The sequence below is a fragment of the Stenella coeruleoalba genome (assembly GCF_951394435.1).
Source record: "Stenella coeruleoalba genome assembly, contig: scaffold_62, whole genome shotgun sequence".
In the NCBI taxonomy this organism is placed as follows: Eukaryota; Metazoa; Chordata; class Mammalia; order Artiodactyla; family Delphinidae; genus Stenella; species Stenella coeruleoalba.
Genome location: NW_027646189.1, coordinates 500,227 through 527,410, shown reverse-complemented (window position 1 = coordinate 527,410; position 27,184 = coordinate 500,227). Strand labels below are relative to the sequence as shown.

Genomic DNA, 27,184 nt, shown 5'->3' with positions numbered 1-27,184 from the left:
CAATGAGAGACTAGCTGGAGGTGTCTGGACGGGCAAATTTAACTCTCTTTTCCCACCAGGAAGAGGAATTAACCAAAGGCTCAGCGTGCCGTGCCGGAACCATATTAGGGCCTGAAGCCATCCATTCGGTGTTGCGGCCAGCTCAAAAGAAAGCGAGTTGAAGAAAGGAGCTCAGGGGCACTGTAATTCACAAACCTGCAGAGTTATAAATGACAGCTATCGTCCAAAAATAGACTGAAGTAAGGCTGCCAAGAGGACTTGAAAGCGGGGCAGAATTGCAGGAAACCGATTTCAGGAGGTAGACTGGAATTGCATTGAAAGCATAGGAAAAGAGGCAGAACGTCCACAATGATGCACTTGGCCAAAAAGGGCGTATGCGTTTTTTCCTGAATATATTCAGGAAAAAACGCATACGACCTTTTTGGCCAACCAAGTAAGCTTGCGAAGGAAATCTGCACTACAATGAAGTCTCACATCCCCCCGGTCAAAAGGGCCATCTGAAAAAAGTGTAAAATCCAGAAAGGCAGGACAGGCCATGGAGAACTGAGAGCCTTGTTATGCTGATGGGCGGGATGTAAATTACCAACAAACACTGGGGAGAAGTGTATGGTGTTTCCTGAAACATCTAAAAAACAAAGCAACAGAGCCTAGGGCACTTCCACTTATGGTCCTATAGCTTAGGGAAATTAAAATCAAAAAGACACAGCCACCCCAAAGTTTGGAATGGCTCTGTTTACAAGAACCTCGTTTACAGTACAAGTTCAACATCGCAGAAAGTGAAAAATGGATAAAGAAGTTGTGGTATTTACGTATAAAGCAATATCACTCAGCAAAGAAATCTATGTCATCAGGCACTTAGCAGCACAATGAGTGGATTCAGGTACGATGATTCTAACTGAAATAAGTCACACAGAAAAAGAAACATCATAAGATATCACTAATACACGGAATGTAAACTTGGCTACACAGGAACTGAATTACAGAACAGAACAGGGTCTCAAATTTAGAAAACCAACTTATGCTTGCTTAAGGGTAAAGGTGAGTTGGGTTGCTGCATAAAACCAGAGATCGAAATGAGCACAGATAAAGTTCCTTAAGCCAAATATGGAATAGACAAGAGCTACTCCTTGCTCAACGAAATGGACTCCACACCGCATATTAAACGCCTAAGAATGTACCTGACTAGTAAGTATCTTAAAACCTATGGATTGCTATGTCTCCGAAAGAGAATCAAGCATGTGTACAGGGGCATAAACGCAGCAGTGATAGGATTGGAGAGGTTCGGTGAGGAAATGAAGACCCTTTGAAGTCATATTGCATGGTACCCATTCCACGGGTTTCAACTACCCAGGTTTAAGGTATTCTTCCTTCACCTAAAACATGCATGTGGAACATAGAGTATGATCAACCATGTGATCGGGAGACGTGTTCAAATATGTCTCATTTTTCGTACCCTGGTACTCGGGTGCAACATTCCAGACGCTTTACTAACACTCCCCCGACTTGGAGAGTTAGTCCCTTTAACCTCCTGTTTGGCCCAGTTTGCAATTTCTGCGGAAGATGAACAGGAATAGCGAGAAGCAATGAGAGACTAGCTGGAGGTGTCTGGACGGGCAAATTTAACTCTCATTTCCCACCAGGAAGAGGAATTAACCAAAGGCTCAGTGTGCCATGCCGGAACCAGATTAGGGCCTGAAGCCATCCTGCCGTGTTGCGGCCAGGTCACAAGAAAGCGAGTTGAAGAAAGGAGCTCAGGGGCACTGTAATTCACAAACCTGCAGAGTTATAAATGACAGCTATCGTCCAAAAATATACTGAAGTAGGGCTGCGAAGAGGACTTGAAAGCGGGGCAGAATTGCAGGAAACCGATTTCAGCAGGTAGACTGGAATTGCATTGAAAGCATAGGAAAAGAGGCAGAACGTCCAAAATGATGCACTTGGCCAAAAAGGGCGTATGCGTTTTTTCCTGAATATATTCAGGAAAAAACGCATACGCCCTTTTTGGCCAACCAAGCAAGCTTGCAAAGGAAATCTGCACTACAATGAAGTCTCACTTCCCCCCGGTCAAAAGGGCCATCTGAAAAAAGTGTAAAATCCAGAAAGGCAGGAGAGGCCATGGAGAACTGGGAGCCCTGTTATGCTGATGGGCGGGATGTAAATTGCCAACAGACACTCGGGAGAAGTGTATGGTGTTTCCTGAAACATCTAAAAAACAAAGCAACAGAGCCTAGGGCACTTCCACTTATGGTCCTATAGCTTAGGGAAATTAAAATCAAAAAGACACAGCCACCCCAAAGTTTGGGACGCCTCTGTTTACGAGAACCACGTTTACCGTACAAGTTAAATATCACAGAAATTGAAAAATGGATAAAGAACTTGTGGTACTTACGTACAATACAGTATCACTCAGCAATGAAATCTATGTCATCAGGCCCATAGCAGCATAATGAGTGGATTCAGGTACGATGATTCTAACTGAAATAAGTCACACAGAAAAAGAAACATCATAAGATATCACTAATACACGGAATGTAAACTCGGCTACACAGGAACTGAATTCCAAAACAGAACAGGATCTCAAATTTAGAAAACCAACTTATGCTTGTTTAAGGGGAAAGGTGAATTGGGGAGCTGCATAAAACCAGAGATTGAAATGAGCACAGATAAAGTTCCTTAAGCCAAATATGGAATAGACAAGAGCTACTCCTTGCTCAACGAAATGGACTCAACACCCCATATTAAATGCCTAAGAATGTACCTGACTAGTATGTATCTTAAAACCTATGGATTGCTATGTCTCCAAAAGAGAATCAAGCGTGTGTACAGGGGCATAAACGCAGCAGTGATAGGATTGGAGAGGTTCGGTGAGCAAATGAAGACCCTTTGAAGTCATATTGCATGGTACCCATTCCACGGGTCTCAACTCTCCAGGTTTAAGGTATTCTTCCTTCAGCTAAAACATGCATGTGGAACCCAGAGTATGATCAACCGTGTGAACGGGAGACATGTTCAAATATGTCTCAGTTTTCCTCCCCTGGTACTTGGGTGCAACATTCCAGACGCTTTACTAACACTCTCCCGACTTGGAGAGTCAGGGCCTTTAACCTCCTGTTTGGCCCAGTTTGCAATTTCTGCGGAAGATGAACAGGAATAGGGAGAACCAATGAGAGACTAGCTGGAGGTTTCTGGATGGGCAAATTTAACTCTCATTTCCCACCAGGAAGAGGAAATAACCAAAAGCTCAGCGTGCCGTGCCGGAACCAGATTAGAGCCTGAAGCCATCCTGCGGTGTTGCGGCCAGCTCAAAAGAAAGCGAGTTGAAGAAAGGAGCTCAGGGGCACTGTAATTCACAAACCTGCAGAGTTATAAATGACAGCTATCGTCCAAAAATAGACTGAAGTAAGGCTGCCAAGAGGACTTGAAAGCGGGGCAGAATTGCAGGAAACCGATTTCAGGAGGTAGACTGGAATTGCATTGAAAGCATAGGAAAAGAGGCAGAACGTCCACAATGATGCACTTGGCCAAAAAGGGCGTATGCGTTTTTTCCTGAATATATTCAGGAAAAAACGCATACGCCACTTTTTGGCCAACCAAGCAAGCTTGCAAAGGAAATATGCACTACAATGAAGTCTCACATCCCCCCGGTCAAAAGGGCCATCTGAAAAAAGTGTAAAATCCAGAAAGGCAGGACAGGCCATGGAGAACTGGGAGCCTTGTTATGCTGATGGGCGGGATGTAAATTGCCAACAGACACTCGGGAGAAGTGTATGGTGTTTCCTGAAACATCTAAAAAACAAAGCAACAGAGCCTAGGGCACTTCCACTTATGGTCCTATAGCTTAGGGAAATTAAAATCAAAAAGACACAGCCACCCCAAAGTTTGGAATGGCTCTGTTTACAAGAACCTCGTTTACAGTACAAGTTCAACATCGCAGAAAGTGAAAAATGGATAAAGAAGTTGTGGTATTTACGTATAAAGCAATATCACTCAGCAAAGAAATCTATGTCATCAGGCCCTTAGCAGCACAATGAGTGGATTCAGGTACGATGATTCTAACTGAAATAAGTCACACAGAAAAATAAACATCATAAGATATCAGTAATACACGGAATGTAAACTTGGCTACACAGGAACTGAATTACAGAACAGAAGAGGGTCTCAAATTTAGAAAACCAACTTATGCTTGCTTAAGGGTAAAGGTGAGTTGGGGTGCTGCATAAAACCAGAGATTGAAATGAGCACAGATAAAGTTCCTTAAGCCAAATATGGAATAGACAAGAGCTACTCCTTGCTCAACGAAATTGACTCAACACCGCATACTAAACGCCTAAGAATGTACCTGACTAGTAAGTATCTTAAAACCTATGGATTGCTATGTCTCCGAAAGAGAATCAAGCATGTGTACAGGGGCATAAACGCAGCAGTGATAGGATTGGAGAGGGTCGGTGAGGAAATGAAGACCCTTTGAAGTCATATTGCATGGTACCCATTACACGGGTTTCAACTACCCAGGTTTAAGATATTCTTCCTTCAGCTAAAACATGCATGTGGAACCTAGAGTATGATCAACCATGTGATCGGGAGACGTGTTTAAATATGTCTCAGTTTTCATACCCTGGTACTCGGGTGCAACATTCCAGACGCTTTACTTACACTCTCCCGACTTGGAGAGTCAGTCCGTTTAACCTCCTGTTTGGCCCAGTTTGCAATTTCTGCGGAAGATGAACAGGAATAGGGAGAACCAATGAGAGACTAGCTGGAGGTGTCTGGACGGGCAAATTTAACTCTCATTTCCCTCCAGGAAGAGGAATTAACCAAAGGCTCAGCGTGCCGTGCCGGAACCAGATTAGGGCCTGAAGCCATCCTGCCATGTTGCCGCCAGGTCACAAGAAAGCGAGTTGAAGAAAGGAGCTCAGGGGCACTGTAATTCACAAACCTGCAGAGTTATAAATGACAGCTATCGTCCAAAAATATACTGAAGTAAGGCTGCCAAGAGGACTTGAAAGCGGGGCAGAATTGCAAGAAACCGATTTCAGGAGATAGACTGGAATTGCATTGAAAGCATAGGAAAAGAGGCAGAACGTCCACAATAATGCACTTGGCCAAAAAGTGCGTATGCGTTTTTTCCTGAATATATTCAGGAAAAAACGCATACGCCCCTTTTTGGCCAACCAAGCCAGCTTGCAAAGGAAATCTGCACTACAATGAAGTCTCACTTCCCCCCGGTCAAAAGGGCCATCTGAAAAAGGTGTAAAATCCAGAAAGGCAGGACAGGCCATGGAGAACTGGGAGCCTTGTTATGCTGATGGGCGGGATGTAAATTGCCAACAGACACTCGGGAGAAGTGTATGGTGTTTCCTGAAACATCTAAAAAACAAAGCAACAGAGCCTAGGGCACTTCCACTTATGGTCTTTTAGCTTAGGGAAATTAAAATCAAAAAGACACAGCCACCCCAAAGTTTGGGACGCCTCTGTTTACAAGAACTTCGTTTACCATACAAGTTCAATATCACTGAAAGTGAAAAATGGATAAAGAACTTGTGGTACTTACGTACAATGCAGTATCACTCAGCAATGAAATCTATGTCATCAGGCCCGTAGCAGCATAATGAGTGGATTCAGGTACGATGATTCTAACTGAAATAAGTCACACAGAAAAAGAAACATCATAAGATATCACTAATACACGGAATGTAAACTTGGCTACAGAGGAACTGAATTCCAAAACAGAACAGGGTCTCAAATTTAGAAAACCAACTTATGCTTGCTTAAGGGGAAAGGTGAGTTGGGGTGCTGCATAAAACCAGAGATCGAAATGAGCACAGATAAAGTTCCTTAAGCCAAATATGGAATAGACAAGAGCTACTCCTTGCTCAACGAAATGGACTCAACACCCCATATTAAACGCCTAAGAATGTACCTGACTAGTAAGTATCTTAAAACCTATGGATTGCTATGTCTCCGAAAGAGAATCAAGCATGTGTACAGGGGCATAAACGCAGCAGTGATAGGATTGGAGAGGTTCGGTGAGCAAATGAAGACCCTTTGAAGTCATATTGCATGGTACCCATTACACGGGTCTCAACTCTCCATGTTTAAGGTATTCTTCCTTCAGCTAAAATATGCATGTGGAACCCAGAGTATGATCAACCGTGTGAATCGGAGACGTGTTCCAATATGTCTCAGTTTTCCTCCCCTGGTACTCTTGTGCAACATTCCAGACGTTTTACTAACACTCTCCCCACTTGGAGAGTCAGTCCGTTTAACCTCCTGTTTGGCCCAGTTTGCAATTTCTGCGGAAGATGAACAGGAATAGGGAGAACCAATGAGAGACTAGCTGGAGGTGTCTGGACGGGCAAATTTAACTCTCATTTCCCTCCAGGAAGAGGAATTAACCAAAGGCTCAGCGTGCCGTGCCGGAACCAGATTAGGGCCTGAAGCCATCCTGCCATGTTGCCGCCAGGTCACAAGAAAGCGAGTTGAAGAAAGGAGCTCAGGGGCACTGTAATTCACAAACCTGCAGAGTTATAAATGACAGCTATCGTCCAAAAATATACTGAAGTAAGGCTGCCAAGAGGACTTGAAAGCGGGGCAGAATTGCAAGAAACCGATTTCAGGAGATAGACTGGAATTGCATTGAAAGCATAGGAAAAGAGGCAGAACGTCCACAATAATGCACTTGGCCAAAAAGTGCGTATGCGTTTTTTCCTGAATATATTCAGGAAAAAACGCATACGCCCCTTTTTGGCCAACCAAGCCAGCTTGCAAAGGAAATCTGCACTACAATGAAGTCTCACTTCCCCCCGGTCAAAAGGGCCATCTGAAAAAGGTGTAAAATCCAGAAAGGCAGGACAGGCCATGGAGAACTGGGAGCCTTGTTATGCTGATGGGCGGGATGTAAATTGCCAACAGACACTCGGGAGAAGTGTATGGTGTTTCCTGAAACATCTAAAAAACAAAGCAACAGAGCCTAGGGCACTTCCACTTATGGTCTTTTAGCTTAGGGAAATTAAAATCAAAAAGACACAGCCACCCCAAAGTTTGGGACGCCTCTGTTTACAAGAACTTCGTTTACCATACAAGTTCAATATCACTGAAAGTGAAAAATGGATAAAGAACTTGTGGTACTTACGTACAATGCAGTATCACTCAGCAATGAAATCTATGTCATCAGGCCCGTAGCAGCATAATGAGTGGATTCAGGTACGATGATTCTAACTGAAATAAGTCACACAGAAAAAGAAACATCATAAGATATCACTAATACACGGAATGTAAACTTGGCTACAGAGGAACTGAATTCCAAAACAGAACAGGGTCTCAAATTTAGAAAACCAACTTATGCTTGCTTAAGGGGAAAGGTGAGTTGGGGTGCTGCATAAAACCAGAGATCGAAATGAGCACAGATAAAGTTCCTTAAGCCAAATATGGAATAGACAAGAGCTACTCCTTGCTCAACGAAATGGACTCAACACCCCATATTAAACGCCTAAGAATGTACCTGACTAGTAAGTATCTTAAAACCTATGGATTGCTATGTCTCCGAAAGAGAATCAAGCATGTGTACAGGGGCATAAACGCAGCAGTGATAGGATTGGAGAGGTTCGGTGAGCAAATGAAGACCCTTTGAAGTCATATTGCATGGTACCCATTACACGGGTCTCAACTCTCCATGTTTAAGGTATTCTTCCTTCAGCTAAAATATGCATGTGGAACCCAGAGTATGATCAACCGTGTGAATCGGAGACGTGTTCCAATATGTCTCAGTTTTCCTCCCCTGGTACTCTTGTGCAACATTCCAGACGTTTTACTAACACTCTCCCCACTTGGAGAGTCAGTCCCTTTAACCACCTGTTTGGCCCAGTTTGCAATTTCTGCGGAAGATGAAGAGGAATAGGGAGAACCAATGAGAGACTAGTTGGAGGTGTCTGGACACGCAAATTTAACTCTCATTTCCCACCAGGAAGAGGAAATAACCAAAGGCTCAGCGTGCCGTGCCGGAACCAGATTAGTGCCTGAAGCCATCCTGCGGTATTGCGGCCAGCTCACAAGAAAGCGAGTTGAAGAAAGGAGCTCAGGGGCACTGTAATTCACAAACCTGCAGAGTTATAAATGACAGCTATCGTCCAAAAATATACTGAAGTAAGGCTGCCAAGAGGACTTGAAAGCGGGGCAGAATTGCAGGAAACCGATTTCAGGAGGTAGACTGGAATTGCATTGAAAGCATAGGAAAAGAGGCAGAGCGTCCACAATGATGCACTTGGCCAAAAAGGGCATATGCCTTTTTTCCTGAATATATTCAGGAAAAAACGCATACGCCCTTTTTGGCCAACCGAGCAAGCTTGCAAAGGAAATCTGCACTACAATGAAGTCTCACTTCCCCCTGGTGAAACAGGCCATCTGAAAAAAGCGTAAAATCCAGAAAGGCACGACAGGCCATGGAGAACTGGGAGCCTTGTTATGCTGATGGGCGGGATGTAAATTGCCAACAGACACTCGGGAGAAGTGTATGGTGTTTCCTGAAACATCTAAGAAACAAAGCAACAGAGCCTAGGGCACTTCCACTTATGGTCTTATAGCTTAGGGAAATTAAAATCAAAAAGACACAGCCACCCCAAAGTTTGGGACGCCTCTGTTTACAAGAACCTCATTTACCGTACAAGATCAATATCACAGAAAGTGAAAAATGGATAAAGAACTTGTGGTACTTACGTACAATGCAGTATCACACAGCAATGAAATCTATGTCATCAGGCCCGTAGCAGCATAATGAGTGGATTCAGGTACGATGATTCTAACTGAAATAAGTCACACAGAAAAAGAAACATCATAAGATATCACTAATACACGGAATGTAAACTTGGCTACACAGGAACTGAATTCCAAAACAGAACAGGGTCTTAAATTTAGAAAACCAACTTATGCTTGCTTAAGGGGAAAGGTGAGTTGGGGTGCTGCATAAAACCAGAGATTGAAATGAGCACAGATAAAGTTCCTTAAGCCAAATATGGAATAGACAAGAGGTACTCCTTGCTCAACGAAATGGACTCAACACCCCATATTAAACGCCTAAGAATGTACCTGACTAGTAAGTATCTTAAAACCTATGGATTGCTATGTCTCCAAAAGAGAATCAAGCGTGTGTACAGGGGCATAAACGCAGCAGTGATAGGATTGGAGAGGTTCGGTGAGCAAATGAAGACCCTTTGAAGTCATATTGCATGGTACCCATTCCACGGGTCTCAACACTCCAGGTTTAAGGTATTCTTCCTTCAGCTAAAACATGCATGTGGAACCTAGAGTATGATCAACCATGTGATCGGGAGACGTGTTCAAATATGTCTCAGTTTTCGTACCCTGGTACTCGGGTGCAACATTCCAGACGCTTTACTAACACTCTCCCCACTTGGAGAGTCAGCGCCTTTAACCTCCTGTTTAGCCCAGTTTGCAATTTTTGTGGAAGATGAACAGGAATAGCGAGAACCAATGAGAGACTAGCTGGAGGTGTCTGGACGGGCAAATTTAACTCTCATTTCCCACCAGGAAGAACAATTAACCAAAGGCTCAGCGTGCCGTGCCGGAACCAGATTAGGGCCTGAAGCCATCCTGCGGTGTTGCGGCCAGCTCAAAAGAAAGCGAGTTGAAGAAAGGAGCTCAGGGGAACTGTAATTCACAAACCTGCAGAGTTATAAATGACAGCTATCGTCCAAAAATATACTGAAGTAAGGCTGCCAAGAGGACTTGAAAGCGGGGCAGAATTGCAGGAAACCGATTTCAGGAGGTAGACTGGAATTGCATTGAAAGCATAGGAAAAGAGGCAGAGCGTCCACAATGATGCACTTGGCCAAAAAGTGCGTATGCGTTTTTTCCTGAATATATTCAGGAAAAAACGCATACGCCCTTTTTGGCCAACCAAGCAAGCTTGCAAAGGAAATCTGCACTACAATGAAGTCTCACTTCCCCCAGGTCAAAAGGGCCATCTGAAAAAAGTGTAAAATCATGAAAGGCAGGACAGGCCATGGAGAACTGGGAGCCTTGTTATGCTGATGGGTGGGCTGTAAATTGCCAACAGACATTCGGGAGAAGTGTATGGTGTTTTTGAAACATCTAAAAAACAAAGCAACAGAGCCTAGGGCACTTCCACTTATGGTCCTATAGCTTAGGGAAATTAAAATCAAAAAGACACAGCCACCCCAAAGTTTGGGACGCCTCTGTTTACAAGAACCTCGTTTACTGTACAAGTTCAATATCACAGAAAGTGAAAAATGGATAAAGAACTTGTGGTACATACGTACAATGCAGTATCACTCAGCAATGAAATCTATGTCATCAGGCCCGTAGCAGCATAATGAGTGGATTCAGGTACGATGATTCTAACTGAAATAAGTCACACAGAAAAAGAAACATCATAAGACATCACTAATACACGGAATGTAAACTTGGCTACACAGGAACTGATTTAGAGAACAGAACAGGGTCTCAAATTTAGAAAAGCAACTTATGCTTGCTTAAGGGGAAAGGTGAGTTGGGGTGCTGCATAAAACCAGAGATTGAAATGAGCACAGATAAAGTTCCTTAAGCCAAATATGGAATAGACAAGAGCTACTCCTTGCTCAACGAAATGGACTCAACACCCCATATTAAACGCCTAAGAATGTACCTGACTAGTAAGTATCTTAAAACCTATGGATTGCTATGTCTCCAAAAGAGAATCAAGCGTGTGTACAGGGGCATAAACGCAGCAGTGATAGGATTGGAGAGGTTCGGTGAGCAAATGAAGACCCTTTGAAGTCATATTGCATGGTACCCATTCCACGGGTCTCAACACTCCAGGTTTAAGGTATTCTTCCTTCAGCTAAAACATGCATGTGGAACCTAGAGTATGATCAACCATGTGATCGGGAGACGTGTTCCAATATATCTCAGTTTTCGTACCCTGGTACTCGGGTGCAACATTCCAGACGCTTTACTAACACTCTCCCCACTTGGAGAGTCAGCGCCTTTAACCTCCTGTTTGGCCCAGTTTGCAATTTTTGCGGAAGATGAACAGGAATAGCGAGAACCAATGAGAGACTAGCTGGAGGTGTCTGGACGGGCAAATTTAACTCTCATTTCCCACCAGGAAGAACAATTAACCAAAGGCTCAGCGTGCCGTGCCGGAACCAGATTAGGGCCTGAAGCCATCCTGCGGTGTTGCAGCCAGCTCAAAAGAAAGCGAGTTGAAGAAAGGAGCTCAGGGGAAGTGTAATTCACAAACCTGCAGAGTTATAAATGACAGCTATCGTGCAAAAATATACTGAAGTAAGGCTGCCAAGAGGACTTGAAAGCGGGGCAGAATTGCAGGAAACCAATTTCAGGAGGTAGACTGGAATTGCATTGAAAGCATAGGAAAAGAGGCAGAGCGTCCACAATGATGCACTTGGCCAAAAAGTGCGTATGCGTTTTTTCCTGAATATATTCAGGAAAAAACGCATACGCCCTTTTTGGCCAACCAAGCAAGCTTGCAAAGGAAATCTGCACTACAATGAAGTCTCACTTCCCCCCGGTCAAAAGGGCCATCTGAAAAAAGTGTAAAATCATGAAAGGCAGGACAGGCCATGGAGAACTGAGAGCCTTGTTATGCTGATGGGTGGGCTGTAAATTGCCAACAGACATTCGGGAGAAGTGTATGGTGTTTTTGAAACATCTAAAAAACAAAGCAACAGAGCCTAGGGCACTTCCACTTATGGTCCTATAGCTTAGGGAAATTAAAATCAAAAAGACACAGCCACCCCAAAGTTTGGGACGCCTCTGTTTACAAGAACCTCGTTTACTGTACAAGTTCAATATCACAGAAAGTGAAAAATGGATAAAGAACTTGTGGTACATACGTACAATGCAGTATCACTCAGCAATGAAATCTATGTCATCAGGCCCGTAGCAGCATAATGAGTGGATTCAGGTACGATGATTCTAACTGAAATAAGTCACACAGAAAAAGAAACATCATAAGACATCACTAATACACGGAATGTAAACTAGGCTACACAGGAACTGAATTAGAGAACAGAACAGGGTCTCAAATTTAGAAAACCAACTTATGCTTGCTTAAGGGGAAAGGTGAGTTGTGGTGCTGCATAAAACCAGAGATTGAAATGAGCACAGATAAAGTTCCTTATGCCAAATATGGAATAGACAAGAGCTACTCCTTGCTCAACGAAATGGACTCAACACCCCATATTAAACGCCTAAGAATGTACCTGACTAGTAAGTATCTTAAAACCTATGGATTGCTATGTCTCCAAAAGAGAATCAAGTGTGTGTACAGGGGCATAATCGCAGCAGTGATAGGATTGGAGAGGTTCGGTGAGCAAATGAAGACCCTTTGAAGTCATATTGCATGGTACCCATTACACGGGTCTCAACTCTCCAGGTTTAAGGTATTCTTCCTTCAGCTAAAACATGCATGTGGAACCCAGAGTATGATCAACCGTGTGAACGGGAGACGTGTTCAGATATGTCTCACTTTTCCTCCCCTTGTACTCGGGTGCAACATTCCAGATGCTTTACTAACACTCTTCCCACTTGGAAAGTCAGCACCTTTAACCTCCTGTTTGGCCCAGTTTGCAATTTCTGCGGAAGATGAACAGGAATAGGGAGAACCAATGAGAGACTAGCTGGAGGTGTCTGGACGGGCAAATTTAACTCTCATTTCCCACCAGGAAGAGGAAATAACCAAAGGCTCAGCGTGCCGTGCCGGAACCAGATTAGGGCCTGAAGCCATCCTGCAGTGTTGCGGCCAGCTCACAAGAAAGCGAGTTGAAGAAAGGAGCTCAGGGGCACTGTAATTCACAAACCTGCAGAGTTATAAATGACAGCTATCGTCCAAAAATATACTGAAGTAAGGCTGCCAAGAGGACTTGAAAGCGGGGCAGAATTGCAGGAAACCGATTTCAGGAGGTAGACTGGAATTGCATTGAAAGCATAGGAAAAGAGGCAGAGCGTCCACAATGATGCACTTGGCCAAAAAGGGCGTATGCGTTTTTTCCTGAATATATTCAGGAAAAAACGCATACGCCCTTTTTGGCCAACCAAGCAAGCTTGCAAAGGAAATCTGCACTACAATGAAGTCTCACTTCCCCCCGGTCAAAAGGGCCATCTGAAAAAAGTGTAAAATCCAGAAAAGCAGGAGAGGCCATGGAGAACTGGGAGCCTTGTTATGCTGATGGGCGGGATGTAAATTGCCAACAGACACTCGGGAGAAGTGTATGGTGTTTCCTGAAACATCTAAAAAACAAAACAACAGAGCCTAGGGCACTTCCACTTATGGTCCTATAGCTTAGGGAAATTAAAATCAAAAAGAAACAGCGTCCCCAAAGCTTGGGACACCTCTGTTTACAAGAACCTCGTTTACAGTACAAGTTCAACATCGCAGAATGTGAAAAATGGATAAAGAACTTGTGGTATTTGCTTACAAAGCAATATCACTCAGCAATGAAATCTATGTCATCAGGCCCATAGCAGCATAATGAGTGGATTCAGGTACGATGATTCTAACTGAAATAAGTCACACAGAAAAAGAAACATCATAAGATATCAGTAATACACAGAATGTAAACTTGGCTACACAGGAACTGAATTCCAAAACAGAACAGGGTCTCAAATTTAGAAAACCAACTTATGCTTGCTTAAGGGGAAAGGTGAGTTGGGGTGCTGCATAAAACCAGAGATTGAAATGAGCACAGATAAAGTTCCTTAAGCCAAATATGGAATAGACAAGAGCTACTCCTTGCTCAACGAAATGGACTCAACACGCCATATTAAACGCCTAAGAATGTACCTGACTAGTAAGTATCTTAAAACCTATGGATTGCTATGTCTCCAAAAGAGAATCAAGCGTGTGTACAGGGGCATAAACGCAGCAGTGATAGGATTGGAGAGGTTCGGTGAGCAAATGAAGACCCTTTGAAGTCATATTGCATGGTACCCATTCCACGGGTCTCAACACTCCAGGTTTAAGGTATTCTTCCTTCAGCTAAAACATGCATGTGGAACCTAGAGTATGATCAACCATGTGATCGGGAGACGTGTTCAAATATGTCTCAGTTTTCGTACCCTGGTACTCGGGTGCAACATTCCAGACGCTTTACTAACACTCTCCCCACTTGGAGAGTCAGCGCCTTTAACCTCCTGTTTGGCCCAGTTTGCAATTTCTGCGGAAGATGAACAGGAATAGCGAGAACCAATGAGAGACTAGCTGGAGGTGTCTGGACGGGCAAATTTAACTCTCATTTCCCACCAGGAAGAGCAATTAACCAAAGGCTCAGCGTGCCGTGCCGGAACCAGATTAGGGCCTGAAGCCATCCTGCGGTGTTGCGGCCAGCTCAAAAGAAAGCGAGTTGAAGAAAGGAGCTCAGGGGCACTGTAATTCACAAACCTGCAGAGTTATAAATGACAGCTATCGTCCAAAAATATACTGAAGTAAGGCTGCCAAGAGGACTTGAAAGCGGGGCAGAATTGCAGGAAACCGATTTCAGGAGGTAGACTGGAATTGCATTGAAAGCATAGGAAAAGAGGCAGAACGTCCACAATGATGCACTTGGCCAAAAAGGGCGTATGCCTTTTTTCCTCAGGAAAAAACGCATACGCCCTTTTTGGCCAACCAAGCAAGCTTGCAAAGGAAATCGGCACTAAAATGAAGTCTCACTTCCCCCCGGTCAAAAGGGCCATCTGAAAAAAGTGTAAAATCATGAAAGGCAGGACAGGCCATGGAGAACTGGGAGCCTTGTTATGCTGATGGGTGGGCTGTAAATTGCCAACAGACATTCGGGAGAAGTGTATGGTGTTTTTGAAACATCTAAAAAACAAAGCAACAGAGCCTAGGGCACTTCCACTTATGGTCCTATAGCTTAGGGAAATTAAAATCAAAAAGACACAGCCACCCCAAAGTTTGGGACGCCTCTGTTTACAAGAACCTCGTTTACTGTACAAGTTCAATATCACAGAAAGTGAAAAATGGATAAAGAACTTGTGGTACATACGTACAATGCAGTATCACTCAGCAATGAAATCTATGTCATCAGGCCCGTAGCAGCATAATGAGTGGATTCAGGTACGATGATTCTAACTGAAATAAGTCACACAGAAAAAGAAACATCATAAGACATCACTAATACACGGAATGTAAACTTGGCTACACAGGAACTGATTTAGAGAACAGAACAGGGTCTCAAATTTAGAAAAGCAACTTATGCTTGCTTAAGGGGAAAGGTGAGTTGGGGTGCTGCATAAAACCAGAGATTGAAATGAGCACAGATAAAGTTCCTTAAGCCAAATATGGAATAGACAAGAGCTACTCCTTGCTCAACGAAATGGACTCAACACCCCATATTAAACGCCTAAGAATGTACCTGACTAGTAAGTATCTTAAAACCTATGGATTGCTATGTCTCCAAAAGAGAATCAAGCGTGTGTACAGGGGCATAAACGCAGCAGTGATAGGATTGGAGAGGTTCGGTGAGCAAATGAAGACCCTTTGAAATCATATTGCATGGTACCCATTACACGGGTCTCAACTCTCCAGGTTTAAGGTATTCTTCCTTCAGCTAAAACATGCATGTGTAACCCAGAGTATGATCAACCGTGTGAACGGGAGACGTGTTCAAATATGTCTCACTTTTCCTCCCCTTGTACTCGGGTGCAACATTCCAGACGCTTTACTAACACTCTCCCCACTTGGAGAGTCAGCGCCTTTAACCTCCTGTTTGGCCCAGTTTGCAATTTCTGCGGAAGATGAACAGGAATAGGGAGAACCAATGAGAGACTAGCTGGAGGTGTCTGGACGGGCAAATTTAACTCTCATTTCCCACCAGGAAGAGCAATTAACCAAAGGCTCAGCGTGCCGTGCCGGAACCAGATTAGGGCCTGAAGCCATCCTGCGGTGTTGCGGCCAGCTCAAAAGAAAGCGAGTTGAAGAAAGGAGCTCAGGGGCACTGAAATTCACAAACCTGCAGAGTTATAAATGACAGCTATCGTCCAAAAATATACTGAAGTAAGGCTGCCAAGAGGACTTGAAAGCGGGGCAGAATTGCAGGAAACCGATTTCAGGAGGTAGACTGGAATTGCATTGAAAGCATAGGAAAAGAGGCACAATGTCCACAATGATGCACTTGGCCAAAAAGGGCGTATGCCTTTTTTCCTCAGGAAAAATCGCATACGCCCTTTTTGGCCAACCAAGCAAGCTTGCAAAGGAAATCGGCACTAAAATGAAGTCTCACTTCCCCCCGGTCAAAAGGGCCATCTGAAAAAAGTGTAAAATAATGAAAGGCAGGACAGGCCATGGAGAACTGGGAGCCTTGTTATGCTGATGGGCGGGATGTAAATTGCCAACAGACACTCGGGAGAAGTGTATGGTGTTTCCTGAAACATCTAAGAAACAAAGCAACAGAGCCTAGGGCACTTCCACTTATGGTCCTATAGCTTAGGGAAATTAAAATCAAAAAGACACAGCCACCCCAAAGTTTGGAACGGCTCTGTTTACAAGAACCTCATTTACAGAACAAGTTCAACATCGCAGAAAGTGAAAAATGGATAAAGAAGTTGTGGTATTTACTTACAAAGCAATATCACTCAGCAATGAAATCTATGTCATCAGGCCCTTAGCAGCACAATGAGTGGATTCAGGTATGATGATTCTAATTGAAATAAGTCACAGAGAAAAAGAAACATCATAAGATATCAGTAATACACGGAATGTAAACTTGGCTACACAGGAACTGAATTACAGAACAGAACAGGGTCTCAAATTTAGAAAAGCAACTTATGCTTGCTTAAGGGTAAAGGTGAGTTGGGGTGCTGCATAAAACCAGAGATTGAAATAAGCACAGATAAAGTTCTTTAAGCCAAATATGGAATAGAAAAGAGCTACTCCTTGCTCAACGAAATGGACTCAACACCGCATATTAAACGCCTAAGAATGTACCTGACTAGTAAGTATCTTAAAACCTATGGATTGCTATGTCTCCAAAAGAGAATCAAGCGTGTGTACAGGGGCATAAACGCAGCAGTGATAGGATTGGAGAGGTTCGGTGAGCAAATGAAGACCCTTTGAAGTCATATTGCATGGTACCCATTCCACGGGTCTCAACACTCCAGGTTTAAGGTATTCTTCCTTCAGCTAAAACATGCATGTGGAACCTAGAGTATGATCAACCATGTGATCGGGAGAGGTGTTCCAATATATCTCAGTTTTCGTACCCTGGTACTCGGGTGCAACATTCCAGACGCTTTACTAACACTCTCCCCACTTGGAGAGTCAGCGCCTTTAACCTCCTGTTTGGCCCAGTTTGCAATTTTTGCGGAAGATGAACAGGAATAGCGAGAACCAATGAGAGACTAGCTGGAGGTGTCTGGACGGGCAAATTTAACTCTCATTTCCCACCAGGAAGAACAATTAACCAAAGGCTCAGCGTGCCGTGCCGGAACCAGATTAGGGCCTGAAGCCATCCTGCGGTGTTGCGGCCAGCTCAAAAGAAAGCGAGTTGAAGAAAGGAGCTCAGGGGAAGTGTAATTCACAAACCTGCAGAGTTATAAAAGACAGCTATCGTGCAAAAATATACTGAAGTAAGGCTGCCAAGAGGACTTGAAAGCGGGGCAGAATTGCAGGAAACCGATTTCAGGAGGTAGACTGGAATTGCATTGAAAGCATAGGAAAAGAGGCAGAGCGTCCACAATGATGCACTTGGCCAAAAAGTGCGTATGCGTTTTTTCCTGAATATATTCAGGAAAAAACGCATACGCCCTTTTTGGCCAACCAAGCAAGCTTGCAAAGGAAATCTGCACTACAATGAAGTCTCACTTCCCCCCGGTCAAAAGGGCCATCTGAAAAAAGTGTAAAATCATGAAAGGCAGGACAGGCCATGGAGAACTGAGAGCCTTGTTATGCTGATGGGTGGGCTGTAAATTGCCAACAGACATTCGGGAGAAGTGTATGGTGTTTTTGAAACATCTAAAAAACAAAGCAACAGAGCCTAGGGCACTTCCACTTATGGTCCTATAGCTTAGGGAAATTAAAATCAAAAAGACACAGCCACCCCAAAGTTTGGGACGCCTCTGTTTACAAGAACCTCGTTTACTGTACAAGTTCAATATCACAGAAAGTGAAAAATGGATAAAGAACTTGTGGTACATACGTACAATGCAGTATCACTCAGCAATGAAATCTATGTCATCAGGCCCGTAGCAGCATAATGAGTGGATTCAGGTACGATGATTCTAACTGAAATAAGTCACACAGAAAAAGAAACATCATAAGACATCACTAATACACGGAATGTAAACTTGGCTACACAGGAACTGAATTAGAGAACAGAACAGGGTCTCAAATTTAGAAAACCAACTTATGCTTGCTTAAGGGGAAAGGTGAGTTGTGGTGCTGCATAAAACCAGAGATTGAAATGAGCACAGATAAAGTTCCTTATGCCAAATATGGAATAGACAAGAGCTACTCCTTGCTCAACGAAATGGACTCAACACCCCATATTAAACGCCTAAGAATGTACCTGACTAGTAAGTATCTTAAAACCTATGGATTGCTATGTCTCCAAAAGAGAATCAAGTGTGTGTACAGGGGCATAATCGCAGCAGTGATAGGATTGGAGAGGTTCGGTGAGCAAATGAAGACCCTTTGAAGTCATATTGCATGGTACCCATTACACGGGTCTCAACTCTCCAGGTTTAAGGTATTCTTCCTTCAGCTAAAACATGCATGTGGAACCTAGAGTATGATCAACCGTGTGAACGGGAGACGTGTTCAGATATGTCTCACTTTTCCTCCCCTTGTACTCGGGTGCAACATTCCAGATGCTTTACTAACACTCTTCCCACTTGGAAAGTCAGCACCTTTAACCTCCTGTTTGGCCCAGTTTGCAATTTCTGCGGAAGATGAACAGGAATAGGGAGAACCAATGAGAGACTAGCTGGAGGTGTCTGGACGGGCAAATTTAACTCTCATTTCCCACCAGGAAGAGGAAATAACCAAAGGCTCAGCGTGCCGTGCCGGAACCAGATTAGGGCCTGAAGCCATCCTGCAGTGTTGCGGCCAGCTCACAAGAAAGCGAGTTGAAGAAAGGAGCTCAGGGGCACTGTAATTCACAAACCTGCAGAGTTATAAATGACAGCTATCGTCCAAAAATATACTGAAGTAAGGCTGCCAAGAGGACTTGAAAGCGGGGCAGAATTGCAGGAAACCGATTTCAGGAGGTAGACTGGAATTGCATTGAAAGCATAGGAAAAGAGGCAGAGCGTCCACAATGATGCACTTGGCCAAAAAGGGCGTATGCGTTTTTTCCTGAATATATTCAGGAAAAAACGCATACGCCCTTTTTGGCCAACCAAGCAAGCTTGCAAAGGAAATCTGCACTACAATGAAGTCTCACTTCCCCCCGGTCAAAAGGGCCATCTGAAAAAAGTGTAAAATCATGAAAGGCAGGACAGGCCATGGAGAACTGGGATCCTTGTTATGCTGATGGGTGGGCTGTAAATTGCCAACAGACATTCGGGAGAAGTGTATGGTGTTTTTGAAACATCTAAAAAACAAAGCAACAGAGCCTAGGGCACTTCCACTTATGGTCCTATAGCTTAGGGAAATTAAAATCAAAAAGACACAGCCACCCCAAAGTTTGGGACGCCTCTGTTTACAAGAACCTCGTTTACTGTACAAGTTCAATATCACAGAAAGTGAAAAATGGATAAAGAACTTGTGGTACATACGTACAATGCAGTATCACTCAGCAATGAAATCTATGTCATGAGGCCCGTAGCAGCATAATGAGTGGATTCAGGTACGATGATTCTAACTGAAATAAGTCACACAGAAAAAGAAACATCATAAGACATCACTAATACACGGAATGTAAACTTGGCTACAAAGGAACTGAATTAGAGAACAGAACAGGGTCTCAAATTTAGAAAACCAACTTATGCTTGCTTAAGGGGAAAGGTGAGTTGTGGTGCTGCATAAAACCAGAGATAGAAATGAGCACAGATAAAGTTCCTTATGCCAAATATGGAATAGACAAGAGCTACTCCTTGCTCAACGAAATGGACTCAACACCCCATATTAAACGCCTAAGAATGTACCTGACTAGTAAGTATCTTAAAACCTATGGATTGCTATGTCTCCAAAAGAGAATCAAGCGTGTGTACACGGGCATAAATGCAGCAGTGATAGGATTGGAGAGGTTCGGTGAGCAAATGAAGACCCTTTGAAGTCATATTGCATGGTACCCATTACACGGGTCTCAACTCTCCAGGTTTAAGGTATTCTTCCTTCAGCTAAAACATGCATGTGGAACCCAGAGTATGATCAACCGTGTGAACGGGAGACGTGTTCAAATATGTCTCACTTTTCCTCCCCTTGTACTCGGGTGCAACATTCCAGACGCTTTACTAACACTCTTCCCACTTGGAAAGTCAGCGCCTTTAACCTCCTGTTTGGCCCAGTTTGCAATTTCTGCGGAAGATGAACAGGAATAGGGAGAACCAATGAGAGACTAGCTGGAGGTGTCTGGACGGGCAAATTTAACTCTCATTTCCCACCAGGAAGAGGAAATAACCAAAGGCTCAGCGTGCCGTGCCGGAACCAGATTAGGGCCTGAAGCCATCCTGCGGTGTTGCGGCCAGCTCACAAGAAAGCGAGTTGAAGAAAGGAGCTCAGGGGCACTGTAATTCACAAACCTGCAGAGTTATAAATGACAGCTATCGTCCAAAAATATACTGAAGTAAGGCTGCCAAGAGGACTTGAAAGCGGGGCAGAATTGCAGGAAACCAATTTCAGGAGGTAGACTGGAATTGCATTGAAAGCATAGGAAAAGAGGCAGAGCGTCCACAATGATGCACTTGGCCAAAAAGGGCGTATGCGTTTTTTCCTGAATATATTCAGGAAAAAACGCATACGCCCTTTTTGGCCAACCAAGCAAGCTTGCAAAGGAAATCTGCACTACAATGAAGTCTCACTTCCCCCCGGTCAAAAGGGCCATCTGAAAAAAGTGTAAAATCCAGAAAAGCAGGAGAGGCCATGGAGAACTGGGAGCCTTGTTATGCTGATGGGCGGGATGTAAATTGCCAACAGACACTCGGGAGAAGTGTATGGTGTTTCCTGAAACATCTAAAAAACAAAACAACAGAGCCTAGGGCACTTCCACTTATGGTCCTATAGCTTAGGGAAATTAAAATAAAAAAGAAACAGCGTCCCCAAAGCTTGGGACACCTCTGTTTACAAGAACCTCGTTTACAGTACAAGTTCAACATCGCAGAATGTGAAAAATGGATAAAGAACTTGTGGTATTTGCTTACAAAGCAATATCACTCAGCAATGAAATCTATGTCATCAGGCCCATAGCAGCATAATGAGTGGATTCAGGTACGATGATTCTAACTGAAATAAGTCACACAGAAAAAGAAACATCATAAGATATCAGTAATACACAGAATGTAAACTTGGCTACACAGGAACTGAATTCCAAAACAGAACAGGGTCTCAAATTTAGAAAACCAACTTATGCTTGCTTAAGGGGAAAGGTGAGTTGGGGTGCTGCATAAAACCAGAGATTGAAATGAGCACAGATAAAGTTCCTTAAGCCAAATATGGAATAGACAAGAGCTACTCCTTGCTCAACGAAATGGACTCAACACGCCATATTAAACGCCTAAGAATGTACCTGACTAGTAAGTATCTTAAAACCTATGGATTGCTATGTCTCCAAAAGAGAATCAAGCGTGTGTACAGGGGCATAAACGCAGCAGTGATAGGATTGGAGAGGTTCGGTGAGCAAATGAAGACCCTTTGAAGTCATATTGCATGGTACCCATTCCACGGGTCTCAACACTCCAGGTTTAAGGTATTCTTCCTTCAGCTAAAACATGCATGTGGAACCTAGAGTATGATCAACCATGTGATCGGGAGACGTGTTCAAATATGTCTCAGTTTTCGTACCCTGGTACTCGGGTGCAACATTCCAGACGCTTTACTAACACTCTCCCCACTTGGAGAGTCAGCGCCTTTAACCTCCTGTTTGGCCCAGTTTGCAATTTCTGCGGAAGATGAACAGGAATAGCGAGAACCAATGAGAGACTAGCTGGAGGTGTCTGGACGGGCAAATTTAACTCTCATTTCCCACCAGGAAGAGCAATTAACCAAAGGCTCAGCGTGCCGTGCCGGAACCAGATTAGGGCCTGAAGCCATCCTGCGGTGTTGCGGCCAGCTCAAAAGAAAGCGAGTTGAAGAAAGGAGCTCAGGGGCACTGTAATTCACAAACCTGCAGAGTTATAAATGACAGCTATCGTCCAAAAATAGACTGAAGTAAGGCTGCCAAGAGGACTTGAAAGCGGGGCAGAATTGCAGGAAACCGATTTCAGGAGGTAGACTGGAATTGCATTGAAAGCATAGGAAAAGAGGCAGAACGTCCACAATGATGCACTTGGCCAAAAAGGGCGTATGCCTTTTTTCCTCAGGAAAAAACGCATACGCCCTTTTTGGCCAACCAAGCAAGCTTGCAAAGGAAATCGGCACTAAAATGAAGTCTCACTTCCCCCCGGTCAAAAGGGCCATCTGAAAAAAGTGTAAAATAATGAAAGGCAGGACAGGCCATGGAGAACTGGGAGCCTTGTTATGCTGATGGGCGGGATGTAAATTGCCAACAGACACTCGGGAGAAGTGTATGGTGTTTCCTGAAACATCTAAGAAACAAAGCAACAGAGCCTAGGGCACTTCCACTTATGGTCCTATAGCTTAGGGAAATTAAAATCAAAAAGACACAGCCACCCCAAAGTTTGGGACGCCTCTGTTTACAAGAACCTCGTTTACCGTACAAGTTCAATATCACAGAAAGTGAAAAATGGATAAAGAACTTGTGTTACTTACGTACAATGCAGTATCACTCAGCAATGAAATCTATGTCATCAGGCCCGTAGTAGCATAATGAGTGGATTCAGGTACGATGATTCTAACTGAAATAAGTCACACAGAAAAAGAAACATCATAAGATATCACTAATACACGGAATTAAACTTGGCTACACAGTAACTGAATTACAGAACAGAACAGGGTCTCAAATTTAGAAAACCAACTTATGCTTGCTTAAGGGGAAAGGTGAGTTGGGGTGCTGCATAAAACCAGAGATTGAAATGAGCACAGATAAAGTTCCTTAAGCCAAATATGGAATAGACAAGAGCTACTCCTTGCTCAACGAAATGGACTCAACACCGCATATTAAACGCCTAAAATGTACCTGACTAGTAAGTATCTTAAAACCTATGGATTGCTATGTCTCCGAAAGAGAATCAAGCATGTGTACAGGGGCATAAACGCAGCAGTGATAGGATTGGAGAGGTTCGCTGAGCAAATGAAGACCCATTGAAGTCATATTGCATGGTACCCATTCCACGGGTTTCAACTACCCAGGTTTAAGGTATTCTTCCTTCAGCTAAAACATGCATGTGGAACCTAGAGTATGATCAACCATGTGATCGGGAGACGTGTTCAAATATGTCTCAGTTTTCCTCCCCTGGTACTTCGGTGCAACATTCCAGACGCTTTACTAACACTCTCCCCACTTGGAGAGTCAGTCCCTTTAACCTCCTGTTTGGCCCAGTTTGCAATTTCTGCGGAAGATGAACAGGAATAGGGAGAACCAATGAGAGACTAGCTGGAGGTGTCTGGACGGGCAAATTTAACTCACATTTCCCACCAGGAAGAGCAAATAACCAAAGGCTCAGTGTGCCGTGCCGGAACCAGATTAGGGCCTGAAGCCATCCTGCGGTGTTGCCGCCAGGTCACAAGAAAGCGAGTTGAAGAAAGGAGCTCAGGGGCACTGTAATTCACAAACGTGCAGAGTTATAAATGACAGCTATCGTCCAAAAATACACTGAAGTAAGGCTGCCAAGAGGACTTGAAAGCGGGGCAGAATTGCAGGAAACCGATTTCAGGAGGTAGACTGGAATTGCATTGAAAGCATAGGAAAAGAGGCAGAAAGTCCACAATGATGCACTTGGCCAAAAAGGGCGTATGCGTTTTTTCCTGAATATATTCCAGAAAAAAATGCATACGCCCTTTTTGGCCAACCAAGCAAGTTTGCAAAGGAAATCTGCACTACAATGAAGTCTCACTTCCCCACGGTCAAAAGAGCCATCTGAAAAAAGTGTAAAATCCAGAAAGGCAGGACAGGCCATGGAGAACTGGGAGCCTTGTTATGCTGATGGGCGGGATGTAAATTGCCAACACACACACAGGAGAAGTGTATGGTGTTTCCTGAAACATCTAAAAAACAAAGCAACAGAGCCTAGGGCACTTCCACTTATAGTCCTATAGCTTAGGGAAATTAAAATCAAAAAGACACAGCCACCCCAAAGTTTGGAACGGCTCTGTTTACAAGAACCTCATTTACAGAACAAGTTCAACATCGCAGAAAGTGAAAAATGGATAAAGAAGTTGTGGTATTTACTTACAAAGCAATATCACTCAGCAATGAAATCTATGTCATCAGGCCCTTAGCAGCACAATGAGTGGATTCAGGTATGATGATTCTAATTGAAATAAGTCACAGAGAAAAAGAAACATCATAAGTTATCAGTAATACACGGAATGTAAACTTGGCTACACAGGAACTGAATTACAGAACAGAACAGGGTCTCAAATTTAGAAAAGCAACTTATGCTTGCTTAAGGGTAAAGGTGAGTTGGGGTGCTGCATAAAACCAGAGATTGAAATAAGCACAGATAAAGTTCTTTAAGCCAAATATGGAATAGAAAAGAGCTACTCCTTGCTCAACAAAATGGACTCAACACCGCATATTAAACGCCTAAGAATGTACCTGACTAGTAAGTATCTTAAAACCTATGGATTGCTATGTCTCCAAAAGAGAATCAAGCGTGTGTACAGGGGCATAAACGCAGCAGTGATAGGATTGGAGAGATTCGGTGAGCAAATGAAGACCCTTTGAAGTCATATTGCATGGTACCCATTACACGGGTCTCAACTCTCCAGGTTTAAGGTATTCTTCCTTCAGGTAAAACATGCATGTGGAACCCAGAGTATGATCAACCATGTGATCGGGAGACGTGTTCAAATATGTCTCAGTTTTCCTCCCCTGGTACTCGGGTGCAACATTCCAGACGCTTTACTAACACTCTCCCCACTTGGAGAGTCAGCGCCTTTAACCTCCTGTTTGGCCCAGTTTGCAATTTCTGCGGAAGATGAACAGGAATAGCGAGAACCAATGAGAGATTGGCTGGAGGTGTCTGGACGGGCAAATTTAACTCTCATTTCCCAACAGGAAGAGGAATTAACCAAAGGCTCAGCGTGCCGTGCCGGAACCAGATTAGGGCCTGAAGCCATCCTGCGGTGTTGCGGCTAGCTCATAAGAAAGCGAGTTGAAGAAAGGAGCTCAGGGGCACTGTAATTCACAAACCTGCAGAGATATAAATGACAGCTATCGTCCAAAAATATACTGACGTAAGGCTGCCAAGAGGACTTGAAATTGGGGCAGAATTGCAGGAAAACGATTTCAGGAGGTAGACTGGAATTGCATTGAAAGCATAGGAAAAGAGGCAGAACGTCCACAATGCTGTACTTGGCCAAAAAGGGCGTATGCGTTTTTTCCTGAATATATTCAGGAAAAAACGCATACGCCCTTTTTGGCCAACCAAGCAAGCTTGCAAAGGAAATCTGCACTACAATGAAGTCTCACTTTCCCCCAGTCAAAAGGGCCATCTGAAAAAAGTGTAAAATCCAGAAAGGCAGGACAGGCCATGGAGAACTGGGAGCCTTGTTATGCTGATGGGCGGGATGTAAATTGCCAACACACACTCAGGAGAAGTGTATGGTGTTTCCTGAAACATCTAAAAAACAAAGCAACAGAGCATAGGGTACTTCCACTTATGGTCCTATAGCTTAGGGAAATTAAAATCAAAAAGACACAGCCACCCCAAAGTTTGGGACGCCTCTGTTTACAAGAACCTCGTTTACCGTACAAGTTCAATATCACAGAAAGTGAAAAATGGATAAAGAACTTGTGGTACTTACGTACAATGCAGTATCACTCAGCAATGAAATCTATGTCATCAGGCCCTTAGCAGCACAATGAATGGATTCAGGTATGATGATTCTAACTGAAATAAGTCACACAGAAAAAGAAACATCATAAGATATCACTAATACACGGAATGTAAACTTGGCTACACAGGAACTGAATTACAGAACAGAACAGGGTCTCAAATTTAGAAAACCAACTTATGCTTGCTTAAGGGGAAAGGTGAGTTGGGGTGCTGCATAAAACCAGAGATTGAAATGAGCACAGATAAAGTTCCTTAAGCCAAATATGGAATAGACAAGAGCTACTTCTTGCTCAACGAAATGCACTCAACACCCCATATTAAACGCATAAGAATGTACCTGACTAGTAACTATCTTAAAACCTATGGATTGCTATGTCTCCAAAAGAGAATCAAACGTGTGTACAGGGGCATAAACGCAGCAGTGTTAGGATTGGAGAGGTTTGGTGAGCAAATGAAGACCCTTTGAAGTCATATTGCATGGTACCCATTCCACGGGTTTCAACTACCCAGGTTTAAGGTATTCTTCCTTCAGCTAAAACATGCATGTGGAACCTAGAGTATGATCAACCATGTGATCGGGAGACGTGTTCAAATATGTCTCAGTTTTCCTCCCCTGGTACTTCGGTGCAACATTCCAGACGCTTTACTAACACTCTCCCCACTTGGAGAGTCAGCGCCTTTAACCTCCTGTTTGGCCCAGTTTGCAATTTCTGCGGAAGATGAACAGGAATAGGGAGAACCAATGAGAGACTAGCTGGAGGTGTCTGGACGGGCAAATTTAACTCACATTTCCCACCAGGAAGAGCAAATAACCAAAGGCTCAGCGTGCCGTGCCGGAACCAGATTAGGGCCTGAAGACATCCTGCGGTGTTGAGGTCAGCTCAAAAGAAAGCGAGTTGAAGAAAGGAGCTCAGGGGCACTGTAATTCACAAACCTGCAGAGTTATAAATGACAGCTATCGTCCAAAAATAGACTGACGTAAGGCTGCCAAGAGGACTTGAAAGCGGGGCAGAATTGCAGGAAACCGATTTCAGGAGGTAGACTGGAATTGCATTGAAAGCATAGGAAAAGAGGCAGAAAGTCCACAATTATG

The 27,184-nt window shown here is 43.7% G+C and overlaps 1 long non-coding RNA gene across 10 annotated transcripts in view; it reads right to left on the bottom strand.

The window, feature by feature from the left end:
• Window positions 1-27,184, bottom strand: part of LOC307181269 — a 1,277,915-nt gene that overhangs the window by 808,976 nt on the left and 441,755 nt on the right. The window contains exon 1 of one of the 10 annotated variants that reach the window (XR_013826280.1): window positions 19,750-19,831. The exons of the other annotated variants lie outside the window; for them this stretch is intronic. This is a non-coding gene — a long non-coding RNA (uncharacterized lncRNA). Of the gene's footprint in view, window positions 1-19,749; window positions 19,832-27,184 lie in introns of those variants that run through there. 10 annotated transcript variants of the gene reach the window in all.